The sequence below is a fragment of the Lepidochelys kempii genome, chromosome 13 (genome assembly GCF_965140265.1).
Source record: "Lepidochelys kempii isolate rLepKem1 chromosome 13, rLepKem1.hap2, whole genome shotgun sequence".
NCBI lineage: Eukaryota > Metazoa > Chordata > Testudines > Cheloniidae > Lepidochelys > Lepidochelys kempii.
Window position 1 is genome coordinate 20,153,286 of NC_133268.1, and position 12,621 is coordinate 20,165,906.

Below are 12,621 nucleotides of genomic sequence, written 5' to 3' on the forward strand. Positions count from 1 at the left end.
AATTTGCAAATGAATTCCAATTCAACAGTCTCTCGCTGGAGTCTGGATTTGAAGTTTTTCTGTTGTAATATCGCAACTTCCATGTCTGTAATCGTGTGACCAGAGAGATTGAAGTGAGAGAGTGGGGTGGGGGGAGAGAAAACCTTTTGTAGTGGTAAACACCCATTTTTCATGGTTTGTGTGTATAAAAAGATCTTTTGTACTTTCCACAGTATGCAGCTGATGAAGTGAGCTGTAGCTCACGAAAGCTTATGCTCAAATAAATTGGTAGTCTCTAAGGTGCCACAAGTACTCCTTTAGTATATTAGGTTGGCACCTTCATATCCCCTAGAGCACTGGTTCTTAACCTTTACTGCAGCCTGCACCCCTTTAGTTCTCAAAATATGTTCTCGCACCCCTTATCAAAAATTGTTGAACTAGGTCGGTTCTTTAAACCTAGGTATATTTTTTGTTTGTATATTACAGTAATCCTTAAAAAATGTATAATGTTAATAAATACATAGGTCTGATGAAACAAAGTAGTTGTACTTACATGCCTGTGCTTAATTTGTGTTTTTGGTGATTTAGCTTCTAAAAAAATCTGGCATGTCTCGCACCCCCAGAAAGGGTATCTTGCACCCCCAGAGCGTGCGTGCACCCCAGGTTAAGAACCACTGCCATGGAGTAAGCACATTTCCTCCCACAGAAAGTCTCACAGCACTTCTTCAATCCTGGATGCTGACGGTCAGAGTGGCAGCGATCTGGGGGATTATACATAGCGCATTTAAAGATGAAGGCAAGATAGGTTTCAGGTTTCCCTGCAAGAGAAGATCACTGCATAAACAAATCTTCTAGCACAGCATAATATTAATAAAGTCTGTGCAGCACCCAGCACAAAGGGTCCCCAAAAATACTAACTGAAGTAATAATAACTCAGAAGCCTTGTGGTTATTGGTGTGTGTTATGCTGCAAGTAGCGGGTGAGGGGGGCGGGCATAGCTTCGGTATTTGTGCTTCAGCGATCTGTAGCTGTATTTGCCTCTGCATTCTCCACAGGCCTGTTAACAGCTTTTGGAGGTGAAACAGACAAGTTGTCCGTTGAAGAGAAATGCAATATAACTAGTGAACACCCCCTGCTTCCACTCTGCTGTCTAGGTGCATTTCCCACGCTGATGCAGGGGACCAGAGCTTCCAAATCCAGCTGCCAGGACCGTTTCCTTTCTAAACCCAACATGACTGCCACCTTGAAGAGGTTAAATACTGTCACAAATGCCTTTCAGTTTGATTGACAGGTCATGCTCCACCCTGTGGGAAGCACAAAGTCAAGGAGGTGACTAAAGGGAGCAGTCCTTTCACTGCAACTCACTGAGTGGGGCCTCTCTGGCTGCTGCCCTGGAGAGACTATAAGAACTGGGACCTGCCCTATAACCAGCTGAGCTACCTGTGTGCCCATCAGTGCTCTCTGTCCTCTGTGAGTCTGCTGTCCTGGGCTGTTGGCTGGGGCAGGAGGAACTGTCAGCTGTCGGTACTTACCTGTTGCTACTACAAGGAAAGGTTCAAAATGTTAGAAACAGAAAATCCCTGTAAGGTCCCTTCTAACCCAGACCCCTCAGGCAGGGCAGGATTGTTCCTTACTCTGCATCAGGGGTGGCCAACCTGAGCCTGAGAAGGAGCCAAAATTCACCAATGTACATTGCCAAAGAGCCTCAGTAATACGTCAGCAGCCCGCCATCAGCTCTCCACCATCCAGCCCCCAGTGCCTCCCGCCCGCTGGCAGCCCCACCAATCAGTGCCTCCCCCTCCTCCCCATGCCTCCCGCCAGCTGTTTCGCGTGTGCTGGAGGCTCTATGGGGGAGGGGGAGGAGCAAGGGCATGGCAGGCTCAGGGGAAGGGGCAGGGGCCTTGGGGAAAGGGGTGGAGTGGGAGCAGGACCTGTGGCAGAGCCAGGGGTTGAGCAGGGAGCACCCCCCCACATTGGGAAGTTGGCGCCTGTTATTCCAGCCCCGATATCAGCACCGGTGCAAGGAGCCGCATATTAACCTCTGAAGAGCTGCATGTGTCTCCAGAGCCACAGGTTGGCCACCCCTGCTCTACATTGACCAGAGATGCGTCCAGTCTAGTGTTAAATGTCCCAAACCATACAGTTCCCACCCCATTTCTGGGGCGACTCATCACAGTCTGATACATCTCACAGCCAGAAGGAATGTCTTAATGTTCACCCTGGAATTTCCATTTCACCCCACTCAGTGCCCCCATGTGATACTCTGATTGTGCCCTGGCATTCCTTGGGTTCACACACTGAGAGTAGTGCATACAGCTCAGTGGGGCTGGATCTATGTGCTCTATGGGTTTAGCACTTTCCACCTCACCCCGTCTCCCACCCCCGACCATTTCAGTTGCTTTTCTCTGAACTCCTCCAGTTTGTCACTAAGAAGGGAAATCCGACCAGATGCTGGTGGCAACTTGGCCCAAAGGCTGAGGAGCCCCACAAAGAGGAAAATGCCCAGTGGCTTTGCTGTGTTGTCTCGGGAGGTAGGTCTGAATGCCTAGAGCTGAGTCACGCTGGTATTTAAAAATTTCACTCCAAGTGGTAGGGAGGAGAAGGGAGAAGAGAACGAGGTGCCTGGATCGATGCCAATATTTGTCCCCGTGTCTTGTGCCATTTCACAACCGGGTTTTTGTGTCTTCCTGCAACTCTTTGCACAAGAAAAACATGAGATTGACCCATCGCTGGGAAGAGTGAAATTCTCCCCTTGCTCAAGAGTTAGCTGTGGAGACAGTTTCAATGTGGAGTGGGGGCAAACTTGGAGGGGGCCTGTGAGAGTCGCTTGCTCCAGACAAGATAGAAGCCAGTAAACTATTGACTTCTGGGCAGGGGCTTTTGTCTGATGGTGAGGGCTGCAGGGACCCCTCTGCTCTCAGCTCCCGGGGTATTGCAGGCTGTCAGTGTCACTTGGTGCTCTGGGTTTGTGAATGTGAGAACTAACCCCTGCAGAGTACAGCAGGTTCATGCAACCCCAGCGAGTCTGACCACCCTGCTGCTCAGCGCAGCCCAGCTCTTTGTCTCAGGAGGTTTTAGAGTGTCCCCCAACACCAGGCTCAGTATCTGCTGGGGCAGCCACCCCACTCGCTTCTCCCTGCTGCAGTTTTGGGCAGGTGATCCCTCCTGGTAATTCCCTCCTCTCCAATGGTTAAGGGGGTGTTTTCTGGGGTGAGAGTCCTGCCCACCAGTATCCCCCTGCCACCGCTTACAGTGTAACATGTGATGCTGCTACTGGCAGTCAGCCTGGCATAATGATCACAGCAGAGTCTAATGGGATGGGGGCAGCCAAACATCAGCGAGTGCAGGTGCATCTACCATGGTGTTATAGGGTGACACTGGGCCTTTAAAAGGGAGCAGGGCTGCTGCAGCTGTGACTGGTCAGCTGACTCTGAGCTTTAAAAGGGGGCACCTGGGCCTAGCAAAAGCAAGATGGGGGTGAGGGGTGTATGGGTCAGGGTGAGAGAGTGAATCTAGGGCTCTGTGTATATAATGTCTTCTGCAGTTTCCACAGTATGCATCCGATGAAGTGAGCTGTAGCTCATGAGAGCTTATGCTCAAATAAATTGGTTAGTCTCTAAGGTGCCACAAGTACTCCTTTTCTTTTTGTGAATACAGACTAACATGGCTGTTACTCTGAAATCTAGGGCTTATGCTTCCTGGGAGTAGGGGGTTCTAGTCCTATCTGAGTCCTCTGGGACTAGGGGCAAGGTGGAAAAAAGCCTGGAACTAAAAGGATGGGAGCTGTAGGGGAATTGAGGAACTGCTTCTTCATTGATTTTACCTAAGTTCGGGCAACAAGTCTGCACCAAAGAGACTCTGGGTGTGGCAGGGAGTCTTTAGCAAGTTGGGGGAAAGCACTGCCTTGTTACCTGAGGTCTCCTTTTTCAAGTGTTGGGTGGCTTCCTGGGCAATCAGGCTTGTTGGTTTTTTTGTGTGTGTTTCCTTTAGAAAGGAGCCAAATCACTCCCAGAGAGCTTTAGGACAATCAGATCCTTTACAGGTTTCAGTGTAGCAGCTGTGTTAGGCTGTATCCGCAAAAAGAACTGGAGTACTTGTGGCACCTTAGCGACTAACAAACTTATGCTCAAATAAATTTGTTAGTCTCTAAGGTGCCACAAATACTCCAGTTCATTTTTCAGATCCTTTAGCCTCTCTAGTTCTTGGTGCCCTGCTGTCTCCTGGCTCTCTCAAGGGGGCATTATTCAGATGGCTAAAAGCACCTCCTCCCATGGAACAACCTAAAGAGCCCCAGGCTCTCCTGTTCGCTGGCTAGATCCTTCTCAGCATCTCTTATTAAAGGGCCTTTCCCCACAGTAAGGCACACCAGACTTCACTGCTGGCTGGGAGGGATGATGATGCCAGAGGGAGATGAAAGCCTCTTCTTTAGTTTGAGTGGCAGGCCGGCAGGGCCCCGTCTGTCACAACATTGCTAACCCCAGGCATTCCATAGTCAGTGGGCAGACCCCAAAGAATTGCCAGTGGCTTATAAATCATTAATTAAAAAATATCATTAATCCTTTTTTTTTTTTTTTTTAGTTTTCTGCCACCTGCTCCACTCCCTGTTGAGGGGATGCTGCCGCCTCCAGCTTGTGTCTGATCATCTCAGGCTCAACATTAAATACACGCACACCGCTGGCCCTCTCTGCTCTGACAGCACCCTGCCTACCCTCTCCTGCCCCATGGGGTTCTGAGGCTGGCAGTGCTCAGTGCCGTGGGGCAGGGTGGGATAGACAGTGTAGTCAGCCCAGTGGCACATCTACCAACCTGAGTGCGGCACTCAGGGGCCCTGGGACAGGGACTCAGCCCATTACTCAGGCCTTTCTAGCTTGTCTTTGAGTTGTGCTCTTGCTGAACCTGTGAAATGTTGCACCTGGGGAGGTGGCAGTGGGGAGGTTGAGCTTGCTCACTCCATTTAAGACAGCACCCAAGTAACTCCAAACCAATGCAGGCTGCCCCATCTGAAACCCTAGCGAAAGAGTGCAAAACCATAGTCTGTTGTGGATCCTGAGCTCACTGGGGGCTGAGACGAAGCAGCAGTTGGAAAATTCCTCCCCAGGAGGCAAGAGAGCTCCCAGCAGGGAGAATTGGGAACTACTGGAGATTTTTCGGTCACACCATTCCCAGCTGGCAGTGCGCTGTCAGGATCTGCCTGATGCTCAAGGTGGGAGGGAGCGGTGGAAGGGAAGAGAGTCTGGGAAGCCGAGTGGGGAGGAACCTGCAAACAAAAACAGGCACAAATCACCTGACCCACAAAGCTGCTGCGTGCGCCAGTATCTTTATTTGCTACAATGGCCAAAGCCCCAGCCAAGCCCCATTACACAGCGTGAGAGAGAAAAGGAATAAAAAGCCCCTCTTCCCTTCCCCACCCACCCCCAGCGCCACCTAAAGAGTTCCCCTGATCCCTGAGCAAATCAGACTGCTAAAGAGCTGCCCAGCAGGAGGCCTTCCTGTTCCCTCTGAGCTGCCTGGGCAGGGTCCGACCCTACAGGCAATACCCCGGAAAGATAGTGTGTGTGACTGATGCTAAAGGAGGGAGGTGGAAAGTGTGAAATGGCCCCCACAAGGCCGCAGATCAGAGAACTGCCCCACCCTCAGCTCCTCCAAAATGTCTGTCACCCTCTCCCCATGCCCATTAGGAAGCCTAGATCAGCGTGTGAGGGGGTGAGAGAACCTGGATTTGTGCAGGAAATGGCCCACCTTGATTATCATGCACATTGTGTAGAGAGTTGTCACTTTGGATGGGCTATTACCAGCAGGAGAGTGAGTTTGTGTGTGGGGGGGTGGAGGGTGAGAAAACCTGGATTTGTGCTGGAAATGGCCCAACTTGATGATCACTTTAGATAAGCTATTACCAGCAGGACAGTGGGGTGGGAGGAGGTATTGTTTCATGATCTCTGTGTGTATATAAAGTTTGCTGCAGTTTCCACGATATGCATCCAATGAAGTGAGCTGTAGCTCACGAAAGCTCATGCTCAAATAAATTGGTTAGTCTCTAAGGTGCCACAAGTACTCCTTTTCTTTTTGCGAATACAGACTAACACGGCTGTTACTCTGAAACCTGAGCGGGTGGTGTCAGCCCTCAGAAATCATCCTGCACCCATGGACTCCCAGCAAGGCCAAGCTCCTTGAGCTGGTGTCATGGGGACACCCTCAGCCCATCCTCAGCAGGCAGTTATGCTGGAGAAAGGGAAATTGATCTGAGGGGCCAAGAGGAAATCCTGCTTTGTACAATCCCAGCCCCCTGGTACAGCCCCAACCAACACCCCCCAGGCTGGCTCAGCAGCTGCCATGGCCTCATCCCAGCCTGGGATACAGAGTGGGAGATTTCCACCTGCCAAACCCCAAAGCCCAAGATGGAGTGCAGCACCCCCAAAGCTGAGTAATCCTGGGGAGGAGGGAAAGATAGCACTGTAACCACTGTGAGAGGAGAGAAGAGCCTGCCCTGGGGTTGGCACTAAATCCAGAGGGAACTGACTCAAACGTGCAGCTACATTCTAGTGTTTTCCCCATGCAGCCCCTTCGGACCCTGTGTCCGACTCTGGTAGGAGTCGGGCTATAGAAAGGACCACAGCTGTATAACTATATCAGTTTAACCAAAGTTTCCCATGTAGACAAGCTCTAAGCAGTGAGATTGTACCAGACGCTAGCAGCAGCTCAGCCCAGAGGCTGAGGAGCCCCCCAAGGAGGAATACACCCACTGACTTCCTGTTGTGGTCAGGAGCCAGGCTAGATTTAAGCTCTCATTCAGGAGGAGCTGGGTCAGGAGAGGGAAGGACCTGTGCTCATGCCCCCATCCTTGTTCTGTTTCACAAGCCGGTTCATGTGTCCCCCCGGTGCTTTCTGCACGAGAAAACCCATAACATTGACACCTGGGTGGGGAGTGGGGAATTCTCCCATTGCACAAGAGTCACCAGTAAAACCAGCCTCGCCTGGGGAGCAAACTCACCCTAAGGGGCTGTAGGAGAGCTGCCCCTGCAGAAACACAGTTCAGGACAAGATGGCAGCCACTGAACTACTGACTTGTGGGAAGAGAGCCCTGTATTATGGGTAGGCTGTGTTAACCCCACTGCTCTCAGCTCACGGGGGTCTCACCGTCCTTCAGCTTCCCTTGGAGCTTTGGGTTTGCATGGACCTGAGAGCTCCAGCCTGACCTGAGGCTGTTACGAAAGAGGCGTTTGTGGCTTGTCCTTTGGGTTGTGGATACAAAGGTGACCCAGACCTCAGGAGAGTGGGTGTGTGAAAGCCTTTGCCCTCATGCCCACAAGTGGGCATAACTGAGGCCCTTCTGTTAGTGCAAATCAGCTGCACACAAAAGAGGGGCAGCCTGAGGCTGGAAGTCCATGTGGTTCAAAAGGAGCTTATAGAGCTATGGGTTTTCCTAGGGTGTGAACCCAGTGGCTGGAAGAAGGCTGTGTGTTAAGCAGCGGGACGGCGGCATGGGGTGTGGTCTGCTTTGGGCTTTGAGGCCCCTGGAGAGAGGCAGAGTCTCAAAACAGCTCATTCTTGGGTCAGAGCTCAGGGCCGTGGGGCTAGCCCCTACTCATAATACAAGGATCTCTTCCCACAAGTCAATAATTAGGTGGCTTCCATCTTGTCTTGAACAAGACGTCCATGGAGGAGTCTCTCCAGCATCATCTCAGGGTAAGGTTTGCCCCCTCCTCTCCCCACACCCAGATCATGTTGTTTTTACTCGTGGCTCTTGTGCAATGCGGTAATTCCTCACCTCCCATCAATGTGTCAATTTCATGTTTTGTGCAATAGACTCTAGGGTGCTGTACCTGGGATTTGTCCAAAAGAGGGCTGCCTGCACTCATGCACTTCTTATCACAGATCAGGGCATTAGGGCTTTGTGTACATTTTGTAAGTAAAGAAATGACACAAAGAAAATACCCCAAATCTAGGTCATCAATTTCAAATTTAAACAGAAACCACCTTGTCAGGCCCTCAATTCGGTTACTGCTTGGCCAAAGGGGCGACAGAACTAGTCCCAGGAGAGCATGCCAGATTTATATAAACCCAGCAAGATTAGTCACATTGCTCCTTCCCTAAGCAGAGTCCACCCTTCTCCAGAAGATGTCTGGGGACCTGCAACCTCTTAACGGTAGGCTCTGCTATCTGCTGGGGCAGCCAGCTGGGATACATCTCTCTGCTGCAGTTTGTGCTCCTCCCTGTGAGCTCATTAGCCTCTGACTCCTGATGGGATCTTCTCTGGGGTGGGAGCCCTGTGCACCAAATCCCCAGATCCCTGCTCGTCCATTGCAACCAGCACATTAGTGGTGCTGCTCTTTGTGCTAGAGTAGGAATGAGTCTGGCCTAACAATCGTAGCAGAGACAAATAGGAAGGAAACTCACAAGCATCAGTGGATGCAGGAACCTCTAATGAGGCTGCCTTTCTGGGTGCTGGGTGGAAATCAGCTTCCTGAGCTTTTTTTAGAAAGTGGCTGCATATGCTATGGAGAGCTTTGGAATGTGAAAAGGGGACCACGCTGGATCTCTGGTTCTAGGGGCCCTCTGACAGGCAGTTACCAGTACAGCACCAGCAGGAAACACATCTGGGCATTATTCATGCAACGAAATACAGCTGCTGAAATGGAACAACCGAAAGAGCCCAGAGCCTCCTGTTCACTGAACGGCTCCATCTAAGCAGTATTATTTGGGGCTGTTACAAGAATCATAAACAACAGAATCCACTGCCAGCATCAAGAGGGCAGGATGGAGCTGAAATATCTGCTTTATGTGGGAGAGAAGGTGGGCGAGGTGGTATCTTTGATTGGACCCATTTCTGTTGGTGAGAGAAACAAGCTTTCAAGCTAGACAGAGCTCTTCTTCTGGTCTGGGAAAGGAACTCCCAGAGTCGCAGCAAAATGCAAGGTGGAACAGATTGTTTAGCATAAGTAGTTAGCACATATTGTAAGGGACTATTCAAGGTAGAGTGGCCTGTTAACATTTCTGCATGCTTTATTGGGAAGCAGCTGGACTGCAGGGCTCCCAAGTAACATCTAGAGCCCCACTCCCATGTCTCTTGTGACAACAGTAACTAATGACAGAAGTAGTCACTTTCTTCCATCACTGATCCAGGAACTCTGTTAGGCCAGGGAAAGCATGTTATCCCTCAGACTCCGCTTCCTGTCCCTCTGCTTTCCCTGGAGACCTGCCACCTAGAAGCTTCACCTCCCCTTGCTGCCTGGAGTCCTGACAAAGATTTGATGGGTCAATACAGATAATCCCCTGTTATGGCTTCTTGTACCCCTGAAGTCAGGGAGACAGCTGGCATCTGGGATGATCCTAGCTCATTCTGAATAGACAGTTCTCGGACTCATCGGCACTAGTGGGCTGGCAGTGCCAAGGTAGGGTTTTGAGGCTGGCAGTTTTGAGGGCTATGGTGGCGCAGGGCAGGACGGGCAGCCCTGAGAGCTCAGTGGCACATCTGCCAAACCCAGCGTCAGTGCATGACTCCAAGGCTCTGGAATGGGGACTCAGTTCATTAGTGAAGTGGCTTCTAGCCCACCCTGTGAGGGGCAGCTCCCCTTGACCTGTGTTGGAAAGATGCTCGGGGGCGGGGGGGTCATGACGCTGCTGTGGCTTAGAGCCTTTTCGCCTTGTTTTAAGGGTCCCAAAGGTTTTCTTAGAAAGAGACAGATCAACGTCCCAAACCAACAGGGGCTGCTCCCTGGGGAAAGACCCTGGACCAGTGCTAGGATCCTGGCTCTGAGCTCACTGGAGGGGGAAGGGGGGCCTGAGAAGCGGCATCAGGGGTAGAATCCTCCTCTCACACACACAGCCAGGCAACATCTGAGCCCCCATCAAGGAACCAGGGAGAAGAGTTTGGGCCACATCCAGATGTGCCTGACCAATGAGACAGGAGGGGCAGAAGCAGTGAGGGGAGGAACCTGCAGATGGAGGAGGAGATGGAGTGATCAGAATCACAGGTTACAAACTGCTACGTGAACAAGTTTCTTTATTTGTTACAGTGCACAAGGTGCCAAGGACACCAAATTATACAGAGTCAGGGCAAGAAGAAAGAGACCCCCCAGCCCCGCCCAAAGCTTCCCCTTGACCGCAGGAAAAGAGCCACTGCACAGGGACTGTGAATCACACTCCTCAGGTCCCTCATGGGATGAGGCCTCAGCCCAGTCTTCTCTGTGCTAGGTGGGCAGGGTCTGAAATTCCACGGCAGCTCCCCTGACAGGTGGCGTGGTTGGTGCTAAAGACGAGACGGATTAAGAATGCAGGCACTGTGCAGGCATTGTGCAAGCTGATTTCCTAGGGCTGGTCTGTGGGACCCCAGCGAGGCCAGGCACATCAAGCTGGTGTCACGACTGCTGCTGGGAACACCCTCGGGATGCAGGAAGTTATGCTGGAGAAAGGGAAAATGATCAGTGGGTTCAACAGGAAATTCTGGGCTGTGCAAACCCAGCCTCTGGTTTGGCCCCAGCTCCCACGAACACGACCGAGTTTGATCCAGCCCAGCCCTGCAACTGCCATGGCCTTGTCCCAGCCTGGGATACAGGGGAGGGAGTGGGAGATTTCCACCTGCCAAATCAGTGGACCCCAAGAAGGGGCACAGTATCCCCAAAGCCTAGTTACCCCATGGATGTGGGGAGGAGTGATCAAACTTCCTGCCCTGTGGATGGCATTGAATCCCAAGCTAACTTGTTTGGCAGAGTAAGCTCTCCATGTTCGTATCTCCCCATGCAGCCCCTTATGACCCTGTTCCTATCTCCATGGAGCAGGGATGAGAGAGCATTAATCCCCCATTCCCAGCCCAAGGGAGCGTCCTGGTATCATATCCCTGGCTCTTCCATTTGTAGTCGACAGGAATTGGATAGTATTTCCTTTAAATTGTTTGCAAGCCCTTTGATCGCATGTATGTTTGAGAAGCCCCCAGAACCCTGCCAGAGCTGCCATGGTTGTATATAGCTAGGCCTGGCACACTGTGTGTCATTAGCAAACACAGTTATTGGCCCTCATTGTACCCATGTTGTGCATTCATTTTGTGACTCTTCTGTAAAGAGCAAAACACACAATATCATTGTCCTCTCCAGATCCTGGATGAGGCTTGTGGGTAGGCAAGGGGAGGTGTTATCTAAAGATAGAATGGGCGTTGGACCACAAACCCAATTGATAATGTTGCCCTTCCCTTTTCTGGCCCCAGACACACCATCCCACAGATTTCCCAGAGCAGCTTCTCAGATGGAATCCCTCCAGATCACCTCTGCCTGTTTCCCAGGTGGACCCAACTTTTTATTGTCTTGTGACACCACAAAGTCATATTAAGACAAAGGCGTGTAGGAAGGTGTCAAGCAACCAGCCTGTTCCCTAGTCCAACCAGAATGGTGAGACCTCTGGAGGTATATCTGATCAGAGCAGATCTCGGCTGGAAGCCTTGGGTTGAAATGCCCTTTCCCATAGGCGCCCAGCAGCTCAGCTGGAGCAGCAAGTGATCTCAGTCCAGAGCCCAAAGAGAGGATCAGGCTGGTACCTTTACCATATCCCTTAGGATAAACACAGTCCTTCCCGCAGAAAGTCTCACAGCACTTCTTGAATCTTGGACACTGGCGGTCAGACTGGCAGCGATCTGGGGGATTGTACATAGCGCACTTAAAGATGACGAATGGACAGGTGTCAGGTTTCCCTGTAAGAGAAGATCGCTGCATAAACAAATCTTATAGCAAAGCATGCCAGCTGTAAGCTACTTGGGACAGGGACAATGAAATCTGTGCAGCACCCAGCACAAAAGGTCGCCCAAAATACCTATTGAAATAATAATAATTCAGAGGCCTTGTGGTTATTGCAGGCTGCAGTGTATGTTAGGCTGCAAGTAGCTGGGGTGAGGGGGGCATAGTTTCAGAATCTGTGCTTCAGCTATCTGTAGTTGTATTTGCCTCTGCATTCTCCACAGGCCTGTTAACAGCTTGTGGAGGTGAAATAGACCTCCACAAGCTGTTGAAGAGACATGCCATTGTCCATTGAAGAGAAATGCAATATGACTAGCGAACAACCCCTGCTTCCACTCTGCTGTCTAGGTGCATTTCCCAGGCTGATGCCCTGGGGCCAGAGCTCCCAGATCCAGCTGCCAGGGGCATTTTCTTTCTAAACCCAACATGACTGCCACCTTGAAGGGGTTAAATTCTGTCTCACATGCTTCTTTTGTTTGATTGATTCATGCTCCACCCTGTGGGAATCACAAAGTCAAAGAGAGGTTTCAGAGTGGCAGCCCTGTTAGTCTGTATTCGCAAAAAGAAAAGGAGGACTTGTGGCACCTTAGAGACCAACCAATTTATTTGAGCATGAGCTCACGAAAGCTTATGCTCAAATAAATTGGTTAGTCTCTAAGGTGCCACAAGTCCTCCTTTTCTTTTTGCGAAAGTCAAGGAGGTGATTAAAGGGAGCAGCCCTTTCACTGCAGCTCACTGAGTGGGGCCTCTCTGGCTGCTGCCCTGGAGGGACTGTAAGAACTGGGACCTGCCCTACAACCAGCTGAGCTACCTGTGTGCGCATCCGTGCTCTCTGTCCTTCATTGGAACAGTGAGTCTGGGAACCTGGGCTGCTGGCTGGGGCAGGAGCTGTCAGTACTTACCTGTCTCTACTACAGGAAGA